We start from the raw sequence: 26,180 nt of genomic DNA on the forward strand, positions 1-26,180 counted from the left end.
GCCTTTAACAACAGTAACTATTTCAAGACAGTAAACCCTCCCACCCAATCCAGACACACACACACACACACACACACACACACACACACACACACACACACACACACACACACACACACACACACACACACACAGACATGTTTGTTTTTCTTTGTTCAGTCGAAAATAAATTAAAGCAACACCAAAGAGTTTTTTACCTTAAAATAATGTTTCCAAAAGGTTTTAGTCGTTCATCCACTCAAAACAAGGTGAATGGCACTTTCACATTCGCTTTGCAGCCCTCTATCTTCCAAAACCGCACTAAAGAAGTTTCCAACCGTCGGGTAGTGGTCCTGAAGTTCGAGTGAAAACTACAAAAACTTGCTTTACGGCAGCTATGCTGCAGTATTTACGACAGTGGTAATGAACAATTACACTTCTAACCTGTAGGGGGAGCAAAGAGCAAAAACTCTTTAGTGTTGCTTTAAGTTTGAGTTAAACATTCCATTTTTCTAAATTTAAAGCTATAGTTCACCCAAAAATGAAAATAATTTCATTAATGACTCGCACTCATGTCGGTCCAAACTCGTAAGACCTCCGTTCATCTTTGAAACACAGTTTAAGATGTTTTATATTTAGTCCGAGAGCTTGTTGACCCTTCAATGAAATTCTATACACGGTATACTGTCCATGTCCAGAAAGGCAATAAAAATCATCAAAGTGGTCCAAAATACATTTTGTTCCAAAAATAAAAAAAATATGACTTTATTCAGCATTGTCTTCACTTCCGGTTCTGTTGTGAACTGTGTGCACGAGACTGCAGTGACGCGGTTGACGTATCACAGAAATCAATATCTTTGTAGCACACATACCCTATCAAGGAGGTTGTCCCACCATATATAGATGATGAAATGATGCTGTATCTGTAAAACATACAGTTTTAGTTAGACACACAATGCACTCAACAACATATGTGTATAATTTTAAAGGAACATGATGTAGGATTGTGGCCAAAACTGGTATTGCAATCACAAAACTTGTGGCTAAAACTGGTACTGCAATGACACAACTGGTGGCCAATACACAAAATGACAACATAAACATCAGTTGAGGGCTGCAACTCCACTTTTTTAATGACAATATCCCGGTTCAGACCACTGTTGTCAGTGATATAAGTATTTGAAATGAAAATGATTTCTTAATGTCTAGTGACATATCAGGGCCATTTTATGATTAATTGATATACATTTCTTACATACTGTTCCTTTAACATTCTGTTGTTTATAAAGTCACAGAGATATTATTTTATACTAGAGATGCTCCGATCGATCGGCCACCGGTACTCGCTAAATTTGAAGATCTTGTGAACCGATCATTCTGTTTACTTTTGTCATCTTAGGGATCCTGAATGCGGCTGCAATTAGAGACAATTGTTTACGTAGTGCGAGCATTTTTATAACCTGTTGCTCATGTGCGGTTAAATACATCCACACCGCAGACACGTTGCTTTAGACAAGCACGTGCAGGTTGCGGTTTCTGTTTGTGTCAACACAACATTTCGACTGTTTTTTCCTGTGATAAAAGTCTTTCGGTCGAAAACCGAAAATGCCGAATTTTTGGTGCATCCCTAGCGCACACACAGCAGCATGTCATCCGTGCACGTGAAAAGAGCGATCTCTCTCATGTCTTAAAGTTGCAGTATACAAATTCATCTCAATAAAATCACTCTCTGCTCTTGACTAAGGAACTGTTATACTTCATACGAATGCGTGTATATTTAATTCATAAAGACTGTGAAGTGTTTTATTTGTATTACTTTTAACAGACATAAACCTTTTAAAAGATATATTAAATATCTTTTTGCAGAAAAAATATTTGTTGTGCTTATTTACTTGATTCTTTATTAAAACAATAATATACCTAATTACTGCAAGTAATATAACAAATGCAACATCTGTGGTGTTACTTTATCTAGAAAAAATTTGAACAGTTACAGCCTACAGTATGACTTTATTTCTTTGGTTTCAAACATTAAACCACAAAACAATTTAAAGCAACAGACACTGACAGGGTAAGTTAACTTGCTGTGTAGCGAGGTGTATTTACTGTCGTGTAAACAGGCAGATCGGATTTTCTGAGGCAATAGGTTCTGTACGTCATTAAAACCGCAACAATTTAGTAGTTCTCCGCGACTGGATGACGTCAGATTATTCTCAGGCGGTAGCACGTGTGGAGGCGGTAAAAAACAACAACGCAGGAAGCATGGAGGACGAAAATAGAGGGCAGTGGTCGATGGCTGAAGTTATCTGCCTTATCTCCCTGTGGGGAGAAGAGTTTGTTCAGCAGAAAATTCAAGGCTCGTACAGAAACAAATATGTTTTTGAGGATTTTCGGCTGCAATGGCGGAGCAGGGTTTTAAACGTTCTTGGCTGCAGTGTCAGAGAAAAATAAAGTCCCTGAAATCGAAGTACAAGGAGGTAAAAGACCACAATAATAAAAGTGGCAATGGGCGAATAACATTCCAGTTCTACCAGCAAATGGACAGCATTTTAGGGGACAAGCCCAGTGCTAACCTGCTGAAAAAACGGCATCAAACCAGCATGGACCAGCATGGGAATTATGCTGGTCTATGCTGGTTTAGCTGGTGGTCACCAGCATACCAGCACCAAAACCCAACATATGCTGGTATGACCAGCATGGGATGCTGGTGCTAATGCTGGTTTGGTGCTGGTTTAGCTGGTGCTAATGCTGGTTTAGCTGGTGTTCACTAGCAAACCAGCACCAAAACACAACATATGCTGGTCTGGCTGGTATGCTGGTTTTTTCAGCAGAGAACCCAAGAAATGTTTTGGACAGTTCGCACAAAGAAGGGTCTGTGGATACGGAGGACACCGATCCTACAGGTAGGAACATTCATGCTCACATTACGTTGTCGTTTTGTTGCCAGATGAGAAATGTCGTGTATTCATTAATGTTAATGTCCCTACCCGGATACAAAGTTATATTAACGTTATATATCAATTGTTATATCAAATGTTATATCAAATGTTAAAACATTGTATTTCACTGATTCTTGACATAGGGAATACAAGTAGTTGTGAAATAAACACCACTACATAAATGTATATTTTCTAGTCAAAGTTGTCAGATAATGAACCATGTACTTTCTAAATATTTTTCTCAAAAAATAATATTTTAACATAGCTTAATGTGTCAACTCCATCAGAGATTAAAAAGCATGCTAATTTAATCTATCCAAAAACTGTGTAAAGTCTTCAGTTATGTAATATTGGTTTTCAGTAAAGTCACAAGTTTAATTTTTTGCAGTATTATGAACAATTCAGTTCCTAAATTCCTTATTTCTCATCCCTCCTTTTAATATTAAACATAACACCAATTGAACTGAAAAAAAATTAAAAACAACAGGAAGTGCTTCTCCACCAGTGTTTACATTTTTCAAAATGCGGTACATTACACATCCAAAACGGACCTATTACATCGTACAATTCTCTGATGTTCTGTTTGTTACTTTTACTGTATGCATCAAGAATGGATTTATTTTTATCCAGATAATCCTCATGATACATCTCAGGAACCTCTTGATTCTACAGAGACCTCATTTGGTAACTCAAGCCCTTCAAGTGACAATAGACCTACCGTAGCAACCCAAGAAGCAAGTGGTGCACGTCAGCAGGAGGGTGGAACTGGTAGGTTTGACTATGTTTTACCAGTCATCGGGTGTCCATTTTACAAGTAATTGTTTTCAGTTAACTGGAAAAATATAAAAGTGGTTACTTTTATATTTTTGCAGTTAACTGAAAACAATTACTTGTTCCTAAAACGTGTAGGTGCTGTCATAAACAATATCCTCAAAACATAACAACATTCTGTTTTTTACAGGTACATCTAAAGCACGGAGAAAACGTAAAAGCAAATTGGAATCACAATGGATCCTTTTGTGACGAAGATTGCCAATACTCTCACCTAGACGGATGACACCGAGCTTCAGCTGAAACTACAGGCTGCCCAGCAAGAGCACGAGCTCCGTATGATGATGATGTTTACCCAGTTCCTTGCAAGCAGATCTCCTGTCCCAAGGTCATTCCCAGATCAAGCCCATCCTCCTTGGTTTGAACACACACGCCCAACTCCTTTCTACCCATATCAATCCCAGACTCCATCTTTACACCCCGATCATACCAATGCTCATCACTTCAACCAAGATCATACACGTCCTCCTCCCATCTACCCAGATTATACCCACACTGCCCCTTTTTACCCAGATCAAACACGCACAACAGTAACACCTCACCAAAGTGAAGCCACCAACATTCATACATGGTATGATGGTTATGCTTCTTCTGGGTCCTCTCATCATTCACACCCTCAGACACACATGCCTTCCTCTCACCACAATGCCCAACCGTCCACCTCCTACCAGGGCCACACACACTCTCAGCCTATCATTTCTGCTCAGGCCAGGCAGCCCCCAACAGTCTTCAGCCAACAGCCCCACTCCGACAATAGATAGTGTTTAAACGTGATAATCTAGGAGTTTAAGGCTAACAACTGCCTGTAGTTTGATCTGTTCATGTGGCTTTTGAAACCTTTGAAATAGGAATTGGCCACACCTGCATCCCATTTTTGTTCCTTAACAGGAGTCAGGGAATTGAATTTTTTTTTATTATTGTAATGTGGAGCCAATGTTCATTTGAGTAATCTCAGGTTAACTAAAATAATTGTGCCTTGTTTTGATCTCTTGTGACTTGAATGCACTTTTCACTTTCAACATTTTACCTCAATCTGAATACCGTTGAAATAAATAAAGGTTCAGCAAGAATACATCTGGTTTTGATTTTATTGGAACATGAACATTTGGTAATTTTAAAAATGTATACACCACCACAAATGTAAAAGTATCAAAAATAATAACAAATAATTGTAAGCTATTCATATGATATTCCAATCATATTGTAAGGTATTCACACATTCTTATCTCGCCATATTACCATGTTCAGCGCTATGTTGCAAAATGCTGGGTCAGTGCCTCACGAACTCTTAATGGTTGAGTGTCCACAGCACAGACGGGGTCACCATCCTCACCTGTTGCTTCAGGAGGGCCAGAGAATTCTGGAGGGCCAGCTGCTGGGAGGTCCTAACCGTATGTTTCATTGTGCTTCTCGCATATATTATGTAGAGTGCAACATGTAACAATAACAGTGGGGACCAAAGCTATGTCAACATCAAGACGTTTGGCTAGACATCTCCATCTACCTTTCAAGCAACCAAACGCACATTCTACTGTCATTCTAGCCCTGCTTAGCCTCTGGTTGAAATAGTGCTAGTTTTCAGTTAGGTTTCCTGTGTCAGTGTAACCCTTCATGAGCCATGGCCGAAGTGGATAGGTCGGATCTCCCAGCACCATGATGGGCACCTTTGTGCTTTGGATCTCATCTGTGATCTGAGTAATATCAGAAAGTGTTACAGAACTCAATGTACAGATCAAAAGTATAGTACAGATAATGACTATTTACAATTCAGTTTCATGTTTTTAGTATATTATGGCACATTAACAACAAAATTGCATTATGATATTAATACCATATAAAGATGACTCTAAATCCTAATAGTAGAAATTTGAAGCATCATAAAATAATTAAAATCACAATTGATCAGTCCGTCACTGAATGTGTAAAAAAGTAACTCACATTGGGAAAGAGCTCTCCTCTTTCTGCCTTGTCATAAATGTCAGAGTTCCTGAGATCTCTGGAGTCATGAACGCTTCCAGGCCAGAGATGGGACCAAGTCACACATGTGCAAGTCTCAAGTAAGTCTCAAGTCTGAACCTTCAAGTCTCAAGTAAGTCCCAAGTATTTTTTGTCTTGGGCAAGTCAAGTCACAGGCTATATCAAGTCAAGTCAAGTCAAGTCAAGTCCTGTAGTAGGTCAAGTCAAGTCCAAGTCAAGTCACCTTATTATTGTAATTTTACCTGCAGAATCTGATCTTAATAAAGTGAAAACACAAGATATACAGTAAGTAACTATCAGCAAATTACAATAATTTGGATTTGCATTGTAAATACTCATGTTCAGTAAAATACATCATGGAATCAAACAAAATTGTAACTTCATAAATTATTTATTTTTCACTTCTGCCAACCTTGTTTGAAATGTTTGAAATTTTCAACATTGAGTCCATAAAACAAATAACAGCTTAACACCCAACAGACTCCTCTCTGAACCCCTCCCTCTCTCTCTCTTTCTCTCTCTCAAACATAGTTCACACACACACACACACACACACACACACACACACACACACACACACACTCTCTCTCTCTCTCACACACACACACACACACTTGTGTAATGCTCTGAATGCTCAAGGCTGCGGCCAGAAAAATGAGCGCGTCGCACCGCGTGCGCGTCTCTTCCGTTCGTGCGCCTACATATGAAATAACGAACTTGAGCGCGCAACAGACGCTTACAAACTTAGAAAAAGTAGCCAAGTCTCATACCACTCAGATCAAGGGATCTGTCCCCAACACGGTATAATGACTCATCATTGATGAGGGTTAATGGCTACTTTAGCTATTATTACATTAGCTATCTACCAACTAACCAGACATTAAAAAAATGACAAGCACTTACTATGGCTCTTCAAATGACGGACAAAATTGGAGGTTGTCACGTGGCTGCCCGTGATTTTAATGTTGCATGTCTTGCAATGCACTGTTCGTCTTTTGACATCTTGTTGAAGCCGAAAGCGATGACCCTTGGTACCCCTCCGGCTGATTGATATCTGATCTAAGTGGGCGTGGCGTGCGTGAGGTACGAGAGCTGCATAGTGTCGTGATTCAGTCATGATAACGCCATTCTTAGCCTGCGCTCCAGCTGCGTCAACTTTATTTTTTTAAATTATTTATATTTATATTATTTTATATTCAAACTGAAAACATGATGTGATTAACACTCAAGTCATTCAAGTCATCGTGTCTCAAGTCAAGTCAATTCCCGAGTCTTTAACTTCCAATTCCGAGTAATGTCTAAAGTATTTTTTTTTTTGTCAAGTCAAGTCACAAGTCACAAAAATAGCGACTCGAGTCGACTCGAGTCCAAGTCACCAAGTCACAAGTCCCCATGTCTGTTCCAGGCCATCCAACATTTATGTTTGTGAAGCTATTGAGATAAAAAGGTGGTATCATTTCAATCCTCTTACATTCTGTCATCATTTTCTTTCACGTTGTTACAATGTCACGGCTAGGGGCTGGCTGCTAAACCTAAAGCCACGCCCCTTCTCAATTTCCACCTCGAGGAGGTCCCCAAAGCCAACCCAATGACCAAACAACACGAGAGCAGGTAAGTATTAAAACAAACTTTATTTAAATATTTAAAAGACTGGGGGAAATGGGGAAAGGGGCGATTAAAACTAACTCCTCTCTGCCTTCCAGACAGGCCACAGCACGGGAGAGTGGCAGAAAGGGGAAGAGTGACGGGGGCTCCAGGGGCTGGTGATTTAAGTGTAAGGAGGAGGGGACAGGGGAACACAGGTTCCTGCCAATCCCACTATCCGTGGCGCCCTCCTCTTCTCTCCTGGAGGCAAAAGACAAGCAGTATGAATTTGGGGTTGTATCTCTCTCTCTCTCTACTATGATACTTGCGCCACGTCGGGCCGATACTCCTCTGCTCACTCCACTGGATGTTTCTCTCCACAGGGTTTGACTGGGACGCGAAGACTCGTTCAACCTGGGCTAGGATCGCCTTGGCCTATGGGCTGGCCGGTAACTCGTGGTAAGTATGGTCCTCCTTACACAGGTCACTCTCCTGACCTTCGCTCTCGCCTTGTCTCTCTCCTCACAGGCCACTTAGACACAATGACACAGTTAGTGCAACTTGGGTACTCCTCACCTCTCTGCTGTTTACAACTCAGGCGTGTGTGACTGTCCACAGTTCGTTCTACTGACGTTCACTCTTGTTCTCTCTTCCTTTACAGGCCGCTTGGATACAATAACACAGTTAGTGCAACTTGGGTACTCCTCACCTCTCTGCTGTTTACAACTCAGGCGTGTGTGACTGTCCACAGTTCGTTCTACCGACGTTCACTCTTGTTCTCTCTTCCTTTACAGGCAGCTTGGATACAATAACACAGTTAGTGCAACTTGGTTACTTCTCACCTCTCTGCTGTTGACAGCTCAGGCGTGTGTGACTGTCCACAGTTCGTTCTACTGACGTTCACTCTTGTTCTCTCTTCCTTTACAGGCAGCTTGGATACAATAACACAGTTAGTGCAACTTGGGTACTTCTCACCTCTCTGCTGTTTACAGCTCAGGCGTGTGTGACTGTCCACAGCTCGTTCTACTGACGTTCACTCTTGTTCTCTCTTCCTTTACAAGCAGCTTGGATACAATAACACAGTTAGTGCAACTTGGGTACTTCTCACCTCTCTGCTGTTTACAACTCTGGGTAAGCGCAGCTTTTCCTCAGCTCGCTATACGGTGTTTTGGTCGACAATACTCAGGGCGGCTTACAACAACTGGCCTGCACAGAAGGCAAACGGCGACGACCTGCCTAAGGGGGCGCCGGGGGCAAAACCCTCTCGGCGAATCCGCTGGTCAGCAGGGGGGCGAATCGTCACGCCGTCTCACCGGGCCGAGCGCTGCCCCGTCCTCAATGCCCGTAGGCCGATCGAATACCAGACAGGGGCGCCCCTTCGTAGAGACCACGGGGCGGCTGAACTCCTTCGCCCTTCACTCTGCCACAAATGGAACACACAGGTAAAGTAGCAATATACAGGTACGTGTTTGTACTCACACACACACACTGCCAGCTTCCAGGTTTTCACCGCCGCACTCTGCAACTGTCAACACACCGACGGGGCAACTTCCACGGCCCACACCGTCACTGTTCACTTTAATCGCACACAGCATACAATAGTTAATGTGCACACAGCCGTCAGCCTCTCCGTCTCTTCCTCAGTGGAGGGGATGATGCGGGGTACGTCTGACAAGACACACAGCACTTGCACAGCAACCCACAGCAAATACACAGCACCACTTCAACGTGAAAGGTTTTCAAAAGGCATAAACTCACCCACCACTCTACAGGTGCACACACGCGACGCCCAGCGTCTTCCACTTCGCTAAGGGCCGATGGGGGCGATGACACTACGGCCGGAGCTTTTAGGTCTGCTGCTATGGCGATGTAATCCACTTATTCCTGCGGCTCGCCCACCACGCTCGATCGGGGGTAGGGCCGCTCTTCCTCTTCCTAGAGCGTTCAATAACACACAAGTTGGCAGCTATGGTTTCAGATCAAATCTAGAGCCGATACTCACAGCGATCTCCTTGGTAAACAGTTTACAACCAGCTTCGTTTCCTTAATCCTTGGTTACTCCAAACGTGTCACATTTACCGTTGTCTTCTTCTACCCACAGGGTTTCTGCTTACGGTAACATCCACTGAGAACTATGAGAGGGGAAGAGAGAAAGTGCAACCAACTGCCAAACGTAACGGACGAGCACAGCTCCGTACTTCAACTCACAACTAACGCACACAAAAGCGTCCTCGTGGTGCAGTGCTCCTTTAAATATCACAGCTCCGTCCTTTTCGCCTCTCTTGGCTGCCGCACTCTTTCCTCTTGCTATAAGCACTTCATGGATCAACGGCGCCCTCCGGCTCCTCCAAGGACGGAGCGTGTGAACTTTTCTGCCCTAAGCAGCAATGGAGCTCGTGCCCAAAAACAACTCTCCTCGTTTGTGGTTTTTTTTAGGTCTTTTTATGGGTCTTGCCTCCCTTCTCTCTTCCAATCACGAGTTACCTGCTTAATTCATAACACCTGTTGCTCGTCTGCCCGTGATCTGTGTTGCCAGGGAGACCAGGAAGCCAAATGTGCAGTTAAAAATCGGGCCCGGGCGGAAACCGTCTTCAGGCGGAACCTTTCTCCGCCACTTTCGGTTCCGCCCCATTATAGTCACCCGGTGACAACAACACTGTATTTTTTTTTGTACTGATAAACACGAAGGAAGATATTATGAGGAATGTTTGTAACCAAACCAATCACTTCTATAGTAGAAAAATAAATATCACATAAGTGAATGGGTCTCAAGATTGGTTTGGTTACAAACATCACTCAAAATATCTTCATCAGAATAAAGACATTCGTACAGGTTTTTAATAACATGGGAGTGAGTAAATTATTTTCATTTTTGAGTAAACTTTCCCTTTAATGCACCGATAATATATATGGCTATGCTTAGGATGCAATGGAAGTAATAATGCTGTTTAACAGATGACAATATATTTAAATTCACCATGTGTAATTGTTTTATTAAATGCTGTCCTTACCAAAATCTGTGGTCCACAACAGCTTGCAAAATCGTAGAATGCCATCCCTTTCGATTTAAGTAGTCAGTGTGGTCCTCGGCTGGCGCGATGATCGGTATGTGACTCCCATCGATGGCCCCAGCGCACTGAGGGAATCCCCAGCGAGTTTTAAAACCTCTTATAATGTTCTGTAGCTCATCGGGCAGCGGAAGTTGGGTGTATTCGCGCCACAGCTCGTCACGCACGGCTTGACAGAACTCGCTGACTATCAGGCACACCGATGCGCTGCTTATCCCAAACAGGTGCGCCAATGTGCGATAGCATGCACCTGTTGCAAGCCACCAGAGAGCAACCCCGACATGCATCTGCAAAGGGATGGCCCGGCGAAATGTGTGGTCGTAGGAGAGGAATGTGGACAAACGTTGACACAGCATATCAAAGGTCGGCTTGCTCATCCTAAAATTTCGGACCCACTGCTCTTCGTTAAAACCCGCCACAATATGCTCCCACCAGTTGTGAGATCTCTCTCGCACCCAGACAGTCCTCAGTCTGAACGGTCGAGGACATAAGAACTGAAGCATATGTGTAGGCTGCAATGATGACCCTTCTTCTCCCCCCCCCCATTCCACCTCAAAATTGTGGTTATGTTTTGCAAACTTTGCAAATATCGCAGAGCTACCATCAAGCATATAATAGCTTCGTCCATTTTGGCCAGTGTGAAGCGCATAAACCCTATTACGCATGCGCAATGTTTCAGACGTAGGGAACGTGTAAACACGCAAATCGGATATGCGTCGCAATTGAAAGAACGTGTAAACGCACAGTAAAAAAAAATCGGATATAGGCAACAAATCAGAATTGGGCATCAAGATTTGCAATGTAAACGAATGGGCTGTCGGCTGAGATCACGCCTCATCAGGCCCAGACGCCATCACCCTCTCGGGTAGATATCACCAAAGCCCTAAACGTTATTAGTGATAATTTAATTAAGAATTTCATTTCATTTATTAAATCTTTGATTGTTTTATTTCCAGCAAAATAAAGCAGACGCTGCCGTGGCCGACTGTTCTTCTGTCTCACAGTAAGTCATGATTTCAGCCTTAACCTTTGTTATATTATGTTTAGTTTTCAAATTGAGATGTTTAAGCGCTTGAATGTTTGCTGACGCAATTCTCACAGTACTTTTATATGTGTTTATAGACATTCAACTAAATACAGTCAGCCAGTCCCGCAATTGTCTCCTCCCGCCTCTCCTCCTCAACGTCGCGCTCTCAAGCGTCCGGCTCCTTCACAGGTAGATGTAAACCGAAGCCTTTAGCAGAACTCAATGTTCATTTCAATTTGTTTTAATATATGTATATTTAATCTTCAGGATGTTCAAGATGAGATGGAGCCGCCGCCAAAGTGGGCCAGACTAAATGGGCTGTCGGCTGAGATCACGCCGCCTCAGGCCCAGACGCCATCGTCCTATCAGGTAGATTTCACCAAAGCCTTAAACCATGGGTCTCCAACGTGTAAAAATCAACAAGTCAATCAAAAAAGTTTTGAGTACTGTAAACAATGTTCCCTCTAAGCTGCGCGCGTGCGCGGACGCGCAGGCCAGTCAAAGTGGCCGCGCAATAGATTTGTCAGACCGCGCACATTTTTCACACCGCACATAAACATTGATGCATTAGCTGTTGTAAAAGAATTAAGAGAGAGAGAAGGCGAGTGTTCTAGAAGCAGAAGAAACTTTCAACCAATCGCTGATCTTGCTACGGTGACAGACACCTCTATGAGCCAATGGTAGCAGCGCATTCAGTTCACACAGGTGCCAGCACGAGCACAGAGTTAGAGCGAGTCAGATGAGCAGCTGCACGGGGCGATCTCACGAAACTAAAATATTTATTAAGAGGAAAAAGTGATTCAAAACAGTGATTTAAAACAAATTATTGGATTCCTGAAGTGATGCGATATCTTGGAAAAGCTGTCGCTAGAGTGAGGAGAGAGCAAAATAGAGAATTAGAACGGAGGCAGATGCAGAATCACAGAGCATCTAAACACTGCGAATGAACTTCTTCTTTTAAATAAGAAGTTAAAATTTACGGTTTGGTGAGTTATATTCTAAATGTTAACTTGACATTATGGCATAAGTGTTGCAAATTTGGCAGCAAACTATGAGTTTTATTAGTTTGTTTACATTGGCCGTTGGTATATAACAAACGAGCTGAAGCTATTTACATTTGAAAGTTAACAGTCAAGTAACGTAAATGTGATTAAAAAATAACATTTTAAGTGTCAATATGTTCAATAAGTGTTGAAACCCTGAGTTAGGTTGTTATTTGAAATGTTTACATGATGCTTATTGATAAATCTGTTGAATTGAAGATTAATTACTGCTCTGCTTTGTTCGAGCCCTGCTCCATCTTGGACACGCGAGACAATTAAGTATATACTGAAGGTGTATACAAAAAGGCGAGCCAACCAGAACTGTGCTTTGAAGTCATCAGAACTGGTAGGAGGATATTTTTCATTTTTGTTTCGGACAACTATTTGGACGTGAATTCGCTGAAACTTAATTTTCCGTATTTTCTTGGATTTTCTTCAAAGGACACTGACTTTGAACTGAACGATTTGAACTTTTTAAAGGAACAAACAATTGATTCATGAATTCAACCCAACTGAGTCATTTAAGTGAATCATGAATTTGGATTACAAACAAAATGAAACAGTGTTACTCTTTTACAAGTATTTTATTTATTTATTTATTTATTTATTTGCTCTGTGGTATAAGAGAACTGATTTTCAGCTTGAGTTGAACAGTTCAATCTGCTAAACCCAGGTAACTGGTAAATTCAAAGAGAGTGTTAATTACATGTATTGGGATTTATACACAGGCCCACATTGAACATTATACGTGTGTATACACTAAACCCTATTACACGCTACACTGTCATCTCTATGAATCTCCTTTAGTTAACGCAGGCTCGTGGTCATTTTAAGCAGGTCGTGTGGTTGCGAATTGCCCCACAGTACTAAAATGTGCGCTCAGAAAAAAAAGAATTTGCTCAGTGCTGAAAAAAATTAGAGGGAACATTGACTGTAAACTACATCAAAAAGTATCCCTCCAGATTGTTTTATCCATTGTGGTAGCCTTCACAGAAAGGTTGAAGACCCCTGCCCTAAACGTTATTAGTGATAATTTAATTGAGAATTTCATTTCTTTTATGTAATCTTTGATTGTTTTATTTACAGCAAAGTAAAGCAGACAGTGCCATGGTCGACTGTTCTTCTGTTTCACAGTTAGTCTTTATTTCAGCCTTAACCCTTATTATATTACATTTAGTTTTTTATTTTAGATGTTTTAGCATTGTAATGTTTGCTGACGCAATTCTCACAGTACTTTTATATTTGTTTATAGACCTTCAACTAATAACAGTCGGCCAATCCGGCAAGTGTCACCTCCCGCCTCTCCTCCTCAGCTTCACGCTCTCAAGCGTCCGGCTCCTTCTTCACAGGTAGATTTAAACCGAAGCCTTTAGCAGAACTCAATGTTCATTTTATTTTGTTTTAATATACATTTATTTAATCTTCAGGATGTTCAAGATGAGATTGTGCCGCCCCCAAAGAGGGCCAGGCTGTTGTTAGCAGAAACAGATTTGAAATCTCAGTAAGTTTATCATAGTCTGTCTGTTTTAGACTTTACCTTTTTTATGTGCACAAATGTTTACAGAAACAGTTCCTAACAATATATTTATATGTATTTATAGACATTCATCTACTGATGGGCTGTTGGCTGATGTCACGCCACCTCAGGCCCAGTACCCTGCTGAAAAGAACAGCATCAAACCAGCATGGACCAGTATGGGAATTATGCTGGTCTATGCTGGTTTAGCTGGTGGTCACAGCATACCAGCACCAAAACACAACATATGCTGGTCTTGCTGGTATGCTGTTTTTTTCAGCAGGGTAAGTTTATCAAAGTCTCTCTCAATTAATCTGTAACCAGTCTAGTGTAACGTTTAGCTGTGTTTTAAAAAATTTTACAGTAAAGTTAAATGTTAGTAGAAACGGTTCTTACTGTATCTTTATTTGTATGTGTAGACTTTCACCTCCTCATGGTCAAGTTTGTCCTCCCTCCCCTCCTCCTCCTCAGCATCGCTCACGCAAGCGTCCGGCTCCATGCAGTGTTGCCAACTCTTTTCAATGGAAAGTAGCTAAAGCCCTGCTACTTAAGCAGCCGTCTTTTCTTGTGGGCTTACGGATTCTGCTGAACATTTGTAATGAAATTTAAGATATAGCCACAAGGTTTAAGTGTCCTTCTCCATTGACAAGTAGGCACCTACTTTGCTCTGAAAGAGTTTGTGGGTAGCTTCTAGCCTGCAAATTCTCTGCTGCCTGTACAAAGTGAGTAGTATGATCATTCACTGTTCCTATGACTCCTGAAGCAGTTTTCATAGCTGATGTGGGCTTAAGGTTTCTGTTGGACATTTGATATTAAATTTAAGGAAGAGTCCTGTACATACAATTAGCATACAATACAGCAGATGCCAACAGTCTCCATGGGTTTTAAAAGAAGCAATCAAATCTATTTTAGATCTGATAGTCTGTGGGTTTCCTGCTTGAAATTTTTCTTTTCCCTTCCCAAGGCGAGTAGATTGATCCTTTAATCACTGTTCCTATGGCTACTTAAGCAGCCTTCTTTTCTGATGTGGGCTTAAGGATTCTGCTGAACATTTGTAATGAAATTTCAGATATAGCCACAAGTTTTAAGTGTCCTTCTCCATTGACAAGTAGGCACCTACTTTGCTCTGATAGAGTTTGTGGGCAGCTTCTAGCCTGCAAATTCTCTGCTGCCTGTACAAAGTGAGTAGTTTGATCATTTTATCATTGTTCCTATGGGTCCTGAAGCAGTTTTCATCAGGCAAATGTATTCATGTATGTGTCAACTTGTGTGGGTGTGACTCTGACTGTACTAGCCAGCCAACAGTTTGATTGTATACAGCAATATACAGTACCAGTTTTGGCTGGCCAGTTTCAACACATTCTCTGTGGTCTAGGGGTGAGTGCACTAACTCTCCCATCAGGTAGACCCATGTTTGAATCCCTCAAGGTACAATGGCCTTCTCCATTGACAAGTAGGCACATACTTTCCCCTGATAGAGTTTGTGGGCAGCTTCTAGCCTGCAAACTTTCTTTCGCCTTCACAAAATGAGTAGGTTGATCATTTTATTACTGTTCCTATGGTTCCTGAAGCAGTTTTCATAGCTGATGTGGGTTTAAGGTTTCTGTTGGACATTCTGTTGGAGTCCTGTACATACATTTTTTAATTTCCACCACTATGGATAGCTTTATTAGCACTCTTCCAGACCTGTCTCAAATGAAACATGTTGCAGATAACCGTGAAGATCTGGAAAAAAAAGTTAGAGGTAGGGCTGGGTATTGTTTAAAATCTTTCGATCCTGTGCCAATTTCGATATCTCAGTTTCGATACCGGATCCTAATGATACTTTTTTCAATACCATGTTTTAAAATCCATTTAAACATCCACAAAAATACATTAAACAAAAAACTTTTATTTTTCACCTTAATTTAAAAAAAATCTGGTAACCCTTCTCACTCAGGGTAACATTATTAATAAAACTGGTTGTGCTTTTTGGATAGGGGTGCGCCAGCAGACACACTTATCAGTTTTATTATGAAAATAATGAAACAAAAATAAAGAAAAATATAGCTGCAAGCAGCAATTGCGGGGCCAAGCACATTCAGCGCAATGAGCACCCAAAGCACAGCAAAAACCACACGACGCAGCAAATGTGCAAAGCACAGAAAGCGCGCAATACAGAGGCCGAACCCGAAGCAAAGCAAATGCAGAGCAGAACCACTGCAGTGCGGAGCAACAACAGAAAAGATGGCAAAAATATAACACGTGTGGAAAACCAGACAGGTCGAGAAGAACGTGTTAAAGTGAACACAAAAGGAAATCTCAATAAGTGAAAGTAAGAGCTGGGATTTGAACCCATGACCTCAGGTTCCCAAAGCACAGCCGTTACCGCATGCGCCACTGAGTAAACGATTAAACCACTGAGTTGGTGTGTCCAAGTTATAGAATAGAGATTTAGAGCTGTAAACATTGATATCCAGCAATTACCAAAAGTGCAGAAATGACAACAGAGAGCACAAATAACTGAAATACAATGTATAGTATGAGATTCACAAAACTTAAGTGAGAAAAAAGTTAAGACAAAATATCACTGCAAATGGGATTCGAACCCATGACCTCAGAATCTCATGGCATGTGATTAACCAGATGCACAACTCAGTTAACACAGCTCAAAGGGCAGCAAAAAAACAGCTTAGGTGCTGCAAGGATTGACATGTGCCAATCAACACAGATGCAGAACTGACAGTGCAGAGCAGAACTAACAGAAATACAATGTATATGAGAATCAAAAAGCTCAAGTGAGATTGAAGACAAGAAGATCATTCTGTATAGTAATGCTATACAATGTAATATACAGTCACATTAATTTACTATGACAAATAGACAATGTCACAGGCACGGTCAACTTTGGAGTGGTATTTCTAAGAAAGAGAACAGAATATCAAAAATCTGTTCGGTCATTTCTGTGTGGATTGCTCCAAACATTATACGAGCAGTACCTGGCATAAAATAAATAAAATTTGTAAAAGGAGTAGCGAAAAAACATCTACCATATGCTTTACAATAACACATGAACAGAATGTTGGAAAATGACAAACGAGGTATCGTTGCAATCGGCATAAACCAGTGTCTGATATTAATTTCTTTGTGAAATTGTATTCAAAGTATTCAGAAGTTATAAGCAGTTCCATAAGAACTGTTATAGTTTATAACCCCTAGGTGGCGCTGTACTCTGACTTCCCAGGTACCTTCAGGACATCATGTCGAAGCTCCTTACTAATTTTTGCGCGGATATGTCCAATAGTTCAAAAAATATAACAAATGATGTGAATTTTCAAAATGGCGGACAGGCGGTTCGGTAAAACCCGGCATAATACACATCGACAGATGCGGCATGAGGTAAGCAATCCATAGACATCAAGATCATAATTTTCTGACAAACAGTTCAGAAGTTATGGGCAAAAATAGCCTATTTTCATATCTCATGACCCATAGGTGGCGCTGTCACCAAATTTGGCATGAACCCCAAGTTCATGGTCCACATGAAGTGTACCAAATTTCATTTCAATTGATCAAAGAATGACCGAGCTACAGCTTCAGAACCATTTTTGCGTCAACCTCGTTAAGTTTGCGCATTTATTACTTTTGAACAAAGATAAATATCAAAATTCTGTTCGGTCATTTCTGTGCGGCTCACTCCAAAGTTCACCTGTGCCAAATTTCATAACAATTGAACCAAATTTGAAGGAGGAGTAGCAAATAAACGGAATACTGTACATTTCAAAATGGCCGCTTCTGTAATGGGTGGAGTTTTACTGTAAGGTATTAAAAACAACAAGCATGAGGAGAGCAATCATGTGTACTAAGTAGAATTTTCATAGATCAAGCGGATCAGCAGTTATAACCATTTGAACATTGAATTTTTGCACTGCTGGTGGCGCTATAGAGTTAGGACTAGAGACCCAATTTTTGGTCACATGACTTTTTAAGACCACCACTACAACTGTGCCAAATTTCATCATTTTCCTACGTACGGTTCATAGGGCTGCCATAGACTCCCATTGGGGAAGAAGATGAAGAATAATAATACTGACAGTTCCAATAGGTGCCTCAGCACCTTCGGTGCTTGGCCCCTAATAAGAATATAACACTGATTTATTTTATGATATGTAAAATGGTCTTGGACTAACAGTATTTAAATAAGTGGGTTCATTATAGCTGCAACTTTGACAAAAAGTTAAAATATTTAAATGAGTGACTGAGTTTTACTGGGAAGATTTGTATGCATGTTTGTTTTTTGTAAACAAAGAACTGTAAAACTCAACTTCATAATGATTAAAATATTAAATACATTTGGGATTTTTAAAATGAGTAGAAAATGCATCAATGTCATTTCTTTCAAGTGAAATTAGCAAACCAGTTAAATGGAATTGTAGTTTGTTTTAAACGCATTGTCCATTTTGGGAGACGAGGGCATGAAGTCTTGCGATGCGGAGGGACAGGCGAGAGTATTTCATAAGCATTGAGAGACATAATCTGCATGCGTGTGTCAAGTTTAAACACCTTGTCTGAGACTGTTGTGGGAGACGCGAGTAACAAGCTGAGAGACACGGGCTGCGCGCGTGCTTTAAATTGAAACCCCTCTTCAGTTTAGGAAAAGCGCCGTTTTGGTTGTTGTTGGACTTTAAAGGTCCATTTCGTGTTCATAATTAGAGGAAAGGCACAGTATTAAAATTAAACTATTTATTGATCAGATATGAAAAAGTTTTACAGCGCTGGGCAGTCTCAAGGCCACAATAGGCAATCGACTAACAGCCCGCATTTGGAGAAAACAGTTATTTATAAACTATGTGACGTCGATCTTTCTTCTTAGAATCTCCACCCACAAAGGCCGTTCCCCTCGTACATCTGACTCCATCACCACACCCATTTTAGTCTGCAGACAAAGATAAACACACCCAAACAAAGAAAAAAACAACTGTTCTCCACACAACCCTGAGATCCATGCAGCCCGTCACCTTCTCCCCAGTACTCCTCCACTTCACATATGATTGACTTCACATAGAATATAATAATGCTTTCTTAAAAACAAATCATTAATACAACATTAATTTATTCATAAAGAACATAAGCTGTAAGATGAAAGTGATTATTATGTAAAACACATTTCAATATCATGACATCATTTCATTATTCGTAAAATTGGTTATATGAATAAGGCACACATTAACTTCTTTAGATAGATAAACACATATTAAATCTTTTACTGCAATACTACTTCTAAGCAAACACTTTAATCATTATTAAAAAACCATCTGTTAGGGAAGAAAACACACACACACACACAAAGAACAAGCGCAGGAGATTCTGTTCTTCCAAGTTGAGCTGCCATCCCCCCATTAAGTTATTCTGTATGTAACCTTCATTTCATTGGTTAATACACATTTATCAAAGACAACATCATATATTTATTACATCAATTATTCAATGATTAATACTGATTAAATAAGAAATATATTGCATATTTTATCCTGTGAATATTAAAGCATTAGTTAATACATGGTTTTCTGTTTGCTTTTCCTTCTCTGGTCTCTCTCTTATCTCTGACAATTTCCAGACATACATTCCTCAGCTAATCCTTCTTGCAGTTCCACACACACACCCAAGCTGGTAGCTTTCCACTCTCACAGACAAACACAAACAATCTTTTACTTTAGCATACTATAATGATTATTGAAAACACTTCTTAATACAATATTAATAAAACATATGACATTAATATCCCACAATTCCCTCTCTTGACCTCTGAAAGAGGTCACACTTGTTCCTCCTCATCATCCTCTAGGTTCTGTAGGCCTAATAGGGGCATGCTGTATGGGGGTGGATTTTCTTTTTTCTCTATTGCAGACACTATCAGCCTGTTACACAGGGATCTGAGACAGGGGATACAACAACATCCACAAGTGACCAGTATGGCCACAAATACTCTGATGGACAGTCTATCATACTGCATAAATCAAAGGTGTATGACGTCGTTAAATTTTTTGTGTAATTTAATTCAATTCCCCCATATCTCTTTACACACTAATCTTGTGATGTAGTTTTGGACCTTTTGTCAATTTTCAGATTACCTTCATTGTTTATGCTAAATATTATCGTGATTATAATTGCAGCTATAACCCCTAGGGCCCACAGAACCTTCCAATCTCCATATAGCTTCATCTCTGTGGAAAAATACACTTATGCCTATTGGCAAATACTCAAAAAACAATCATAAATTCAAAAAAAAAAATGAAATGTAAAATTAATACTGTAGAATTGTATAAGAAACTTAAAAATTAGATTCAAAAGGAAACATTGAAATGTAAGATTATATAAGAAACTTAAGAAATTCAAAGGTCAATATGATATGTAGCTACCCAGGTTATAATAAATAAACAGTAATTGTAATGTTCAGGTCCCTGAACACTTCTGTCAGGATTTCCACCACCTTATGGAAGTCCAATTTATCTAACCCACACCCCAGCTGTTGGTAAAATTCTCATATGTTGGTAAATCAGTACAGTTTTGTTTTGTTATTAAATGAAAAATCAATCTGCCGTCGTCCTCATGGGTAACTGCACATTCACCTGTGTGTTTGTTCTGTCTTACAACCTTTTGTGGTTCTGTTGCTGGGCTGGAAAAAATGTCACCTTTTTTATGCACAATTTTACAGAGTGTTTGTTGACTTTGTTGTTGGTGTTGTGTGAGTGTTACCACTGATGTTTCACTTCCTGTTTGTTCTCCATTTACTTTCACTTTCAACACTCTCCCTCTCTTGGACCTGAGTCCTCAGGTCCACACCTGTTTCTGTGAGAGACCTGCTGGGAAAATCACATGGAACACAAAAAGAGATGGATCCAGGTGTCGCCTTTGACCTGTAGCTGGACACAATGTTAGGTTTTTGCTTTTACTCTCGGTAGCCTGGACCGTCTCGATTCGGCCCAGCACCGTCTGAACACCTTCACTTTTACTCAATCATCATTTGTAACAGCTTAGTCTTTGTCCCAGTGTCGTGTAGCCTGGCAGGAAAAATGTTTAATCATAGCAGTTAGTTTGTAGAAATCAACATCATTAGTTAGTGGCAGGATTGGATCCTACACCAAGGCATTCCGTGGGCCTGGAAACTGTCGACCTGTAAGCAATTCAAAGGAAGTGAGACCAGAAATCCTGTTAACAGAAGAGCGAATAGATATTAATGCAATTGGCAATGCGTCAAGCCATATTATTTCTGTCGGTGCACAGATTTTGTCAAGTCAAGTTTTAATGTCAAAGTCAGGTTCATTATGTCAGCTTTGCTCTGGCATTGGGGTGACAAGCAGCCCCGAAACTATTTGTCAATTCCAGTGCGTGTTTGTCAGTTTGTCAGATCTAACTTTGTCTTGGGAAACCATGGTTGGGCATATAAGTGGCTTATTAGGCAGTTGACAACAACCACTTCATTAGGTACCTTCAAAGCCTTTATTATGTGTCAGGCTTCGCTATCATTTATTATAGGCCGGCCTTTCCTGGTTTCAAACCCACCTATCTGCCATATGGCAGTTCCATATATACTGTACCAATCACATATGCATAGTCACTATAAAAAATCACCCTCTCTTCACCAGTGTAGTGCAAGGCTTTGATAACAGCTATCATTTCAGCTGTCTGTGCTGACTGCTTACCCTCCAATTTACCACTCACTCTAGTCACAAAATCACCCTCAACCTGGTCAACCACAGCAAACCCTGCCTTTAGCGTATCATCTGATACTCTAAAACAAAGCCATCCATAAATAACGTGATTACCGGTGGGGGAGTTGTCAGTGGTACCGCGAACAAACCATCTCTCAATTTGTTTGCTTTTTTTTTCAGTCAATGGTATGCAGTTATATGGCTCACCCTCAGTGATTAGATCAGTCATGTTTACACCCCCATGGACATAATTTCAGGTTTGGTTGGCCAGGATTTTTTGGTAAACTTTATCTAAGACACCATTTTACATATTGGTACATACCTTATTATCTATTGTTTGTTGTTTATAAGGCCCAAAAAATAAAAATAAAAAATAAAAATAACATAAGTCTCTGGTCCTGGGCCAGACATAAGGCTCTATCTCTCCATAGTTTAATTAGCCATTCATTTGTTCCCCGTCCGTCCGGGGGCACATTACAACATTGACAGGTCATTGTAATTTATAGGTCCCTTTCTATTATTAACAAGTGTGTTGGAGGAATACAGAAATGTGTGCAAACTAGACTGGTTTGCTACCTTATAGGGTAGTGATTTGTTGATAGTCACTTTTCAATTTTACCAGAAACCCATTATCTCCACCGTTGTTGAAACTTTTTTTTTTTTTTTTTTTTACGGTGGACTATTTAGGCCCATTATCCACTAGGGCTCTTAATGGTCCATGAGAGGTCCAGCCATTCCTTTCATGGTGGGTTCCTGTGTGCCCCCTTATTCATCCGCATCACTCCCTTTGGCCCCATGTTGGGTGCATAGGCGCCATTAAATCTGGTTGTGATGGGTTGTGTGGCGCTGGTGGTCCCCTGGCAAAACCACCATTTCCACGCCCGCCACCTCCTCTATTGGGACCCCATCCCCTTGCATTTGGTGCGTTAAGTGGATACCTTACACCGGAATATTGGGGCTGTGACCCATTTTGAGGGCATCTTCTGGCCCAATGACCTTCTTGTCCGCACACATAACATGTATTCCTGACAAAACCTTCAAAACCTCCCCGTTTTGGTCTACTACTCCTTCTTGGCCCTCCCCTTCTCTGTTGGTTATATCCCTCCAACGGCTTTCCTGTATAGGGTGGGCCTTTATATGAATCTATGGGCTGATTGGGATATTGTACGTTGTCCGGGACACTAGTTGTCATAGCTACTGGTGTTGGTTGGGCCTGCTGGGGCATTTGTTTCTTTTTTGTGTTGGCCTGTTTAGTCTGTTCTAGCTGCAGTTTCAAAAGCTTATTCTTAATCTTATCTACCTCTACAAGTTCTGTTTGTGTGATTTGTTTATGGCCCTGTCTGTGTAATACACAAGATCTCTTTCCCATGTTGCTATCATTTCTATTTCTCTGTAATCTTAATAGAGTTGTGATTATCTCTCCCTGTGTCATAATTGTTTGTTGTAATCTTTCCATTTTTCTTTTTAGGGCCTTTATTTCATCAAATTCAACATCTAGTTCACCACTGTTTACTATTAACACCGGTTGTTGCTTTGAGATCGAAACAGACTTTTCCTCATAAGGAGGAGGTGTGGGCAAGGAGGGGTATAGTGACTTCACTTGAGGAGGAGCCATGGGTGGGGCTGAGGGTACTGGCTCAGTGTTTCCTTGTCCTTTTACTTGCTCACAGCACAACTGTCAACTTCCCATTTTTCTTTGATTTAATAGCCTGCATGGCAGCAGCAACCAGAGCTAATCTCGTCCAAATTCTCAAATCTGTTTCTAAGTCTTTTACAGTTGGTCCCTTTCCAAACTACTTGCCCTTTTTCCATTGCACATACACTGTTAGGCAACCATACTCATCACATTTTTTTTATTTAGCCATTTTCACACAATTTACAAGCATTCAAAATTTCAAAAAAAGCACAAAACGTCACTCTTATCTAACAAAAGGATATATACACCAGTAGTTTTCAGGAGTTTCACCCGCAATACAAACACAATACAACTTTCACAGGAATGTCACAAAAATAACAACAATATATCAACAATACTATTTACATTAAGACGTCACTTCTTCTTTCCAGTATTCGTGGACCTCTCATCCAACGGGCTGCTGTACACCCCCTACAGGCTATACAACCTGAGTCGGTATTTTATAATACCTAATGTATTACAGGAATCCTCAACCTTTTTAATTAATTCTGTTAACTTACACCGCCATTAACAGTATTCTTGGACCTTTCATCCAACGGGCCTTGCACCCCCTACAGGCTACAACCTGAGTCGGTATTTTATAATACCTAATGTATTAAAGGAATCCTCAACCTTTTTAATTAATTCTGTTAACTTACACCGCCATTAACAGTATTCTTGGACCTTTCATCCAACGGGCCTTTCACCCCTTACAGGCTACAACCTGAGTTGTTATTTTATAACGCCTAATGCGTTAAAGGACTCCTCAACCTTTTATTTAATAACAAAATTCAAAAATTTCAAAAAGTTTTTCACTCTGATCAATTTATAAAAAATTTAAATTTGTAATTCAGTTCGGATCTCCTTATCAACACAAGTAATTTGGTATATCCAATTAGCAGAATTTGATAAAACAGGCTTCTGCTTACCTTATTTTAATAGAGCGCTCTTTTTGTGTTGAAAGGGAATCCTCGCTTACTCTGGTTTCTTCAATGTGAAACCCTCCTTCCGCTCACTCTCTCCTTTCCCTCCACAAAACGTCAGGGGTCACCAGTTGTTGGACTTTAAAGTGTCCATTTGCGTGTTCATAATTAGAGGAAAGGCACAGTATTAAAATTAAACTATTTATTGATCAGATATGAAAAAGTTTTACAGCGCTGGGCAGTCTCAAGGCCACAATAGGCAATCGACTAACAGCCCGCATTTGGAGAAAACAGTTATTTATAAAGTATGTGACGTCGATCTTCTTCTTAGAATCTCCACCCACAAAGGCCGTTCCCCTCGTACATCTGACTCCATCACCACACCCATTTTTAGCCTGTAGACAAAGATAAACACACCCAAACAAAGAAAAAAAAAACTGTTCTCCACACAACCCTGAGATCCATGCAGCCCGTCACCTTCTCCCCAGTACTCCTCCACTTCACATATGATTGACTTCACATAGAATATAATAATGCTTTCTTAAAAACAAATCATTAATACAACATTCATTCATTCATAAAAAACATAAGCTGTAAGATGAAAGTGATTATTATGTAAAACACATTTCAATATCATGACATCATTTCATTATTCGTAAAATTGGTTATATGAATAAGGCACACATTAACTTCTTTAGATAGATAAACACATATTAAATCTTTTACTGCAATACTACTTCTAAGCAAACACTTTAATCATTATTAAAAAACCATCTGTTAGGGAAGAATACACACACACACACACAAAGAACAAGCGCAGGAGATTCTGTTCTTCCAAGTTGAGTTGCCATCCCCCCCATTAAGTTATTCTGTATGCAACCTTCATTTCATTGGTTAATACACATTTATCAAAGACAACATCATATCTTTATTACATCAATTATTCAATGATTAATACTGATTAAATAAGAAATATATTGCATATTTTATCCTGTGAATATTAAAGCATTAGTTAATACATGGTTTTCTGTTTGCTTTTCCTTCTCTGGTCTCTCTCTTATCTCTGACAATTTCCAGACATACATTCCTCAGCTAATCCTTCTTGCAGTTCCACACACACACCCAAGCTGGTAGCTTTCCACTCTCACAGACAAACACAAACAATCTTTTACTTTAGCATACTATAATGATTATTGAAAACACTTCTTAATACAATATTAATAAAACATATGACATTAATATCCCACATTAACGTGCCTTTTACAGAGACAACACGGCCACACGTGCACTCACTCAATTGGTTAGACTATAACAAAGCCTTTTTGTATATTTCTCATATTGCATCCTTTCTACACTTGTGTTGGATGACTGCGAGTATCTTCAGAGATCCTCCCCGCCATGTGGTGGTGGACAGCCAATCGCCGGCGCTTTAGATCCTTACACGCAAGTACAGGCTCACACAGACACAGCCGCTTGGCTTTTTTGGAACCAAAATTTGGCACCGAAAGATAAATCATTTTTCGATACTCAAAGTATCTGAGTTTTTTGTTGGATACCATAAAAGTACCGACGTTCGGTACCCAGCCCTAGTTAGAGGTATGGCGTTCAGCATGGAAAGAGAGTGTTCAACACTACAGACAGGCTATAAAAACCGCCAGATCAATCTATCTCAGTACGCTTTTAAAGAAAATCATAACAACCCTCGTTTCCTCTTTAGCACAGTTGCGAAACTGACTAGAAAAAAAGAACAAACAGAAACCAATAGCAAACTCCAACACAATAGTAATGACTTCATGAACTTCTTTACTAACAAAATTATTATTATTAGGGAAAACATAGAAGCTACACAAGCAGCCACCACTCTACCCAATAGTACATTTTCCTCTAGATTACCAAACGAACATCTTGAGTCATTTAAACCTACTAC

General features: G+C 40.3%; 1 long non-coding RNA gene across 1 annotated transcript; it reads left to right on the forward strand.

Moving 5' to 3' along the window:
* Positions 1 to 11,858: 11,858 nt before the first annotated feature.
* Positions 11,859 to 13,027, forward strand: LOC141362069 (uncharacterized). Its single transcript, XR_012368045.1, has 2 exons — positions 11,859 to 12,794; positions 12,890 to 13,027. It is a non-coding gene; the product is annotated as an uncharacterized lncRNA (long non-coding RNA).
* Positions 13,028 to 26,180: the final 13,153 nt, after the last annotated feature.

The sequence above is a fragment of the Misgurnus anguillicaudatus genome, chromosome 25 (genome assembly GCF_027580225.2).
Source record: "Misgurnus anguillicaudatus chromosome 25, ASM2758022v2, whole genome shotgun sequence".
NCBI lineage: Eukaryota > Metazoa > Chordata > Actinopteri > Cypriniformes > Cobitidae > Misgurnus > Misgurnus anguillicaudatus.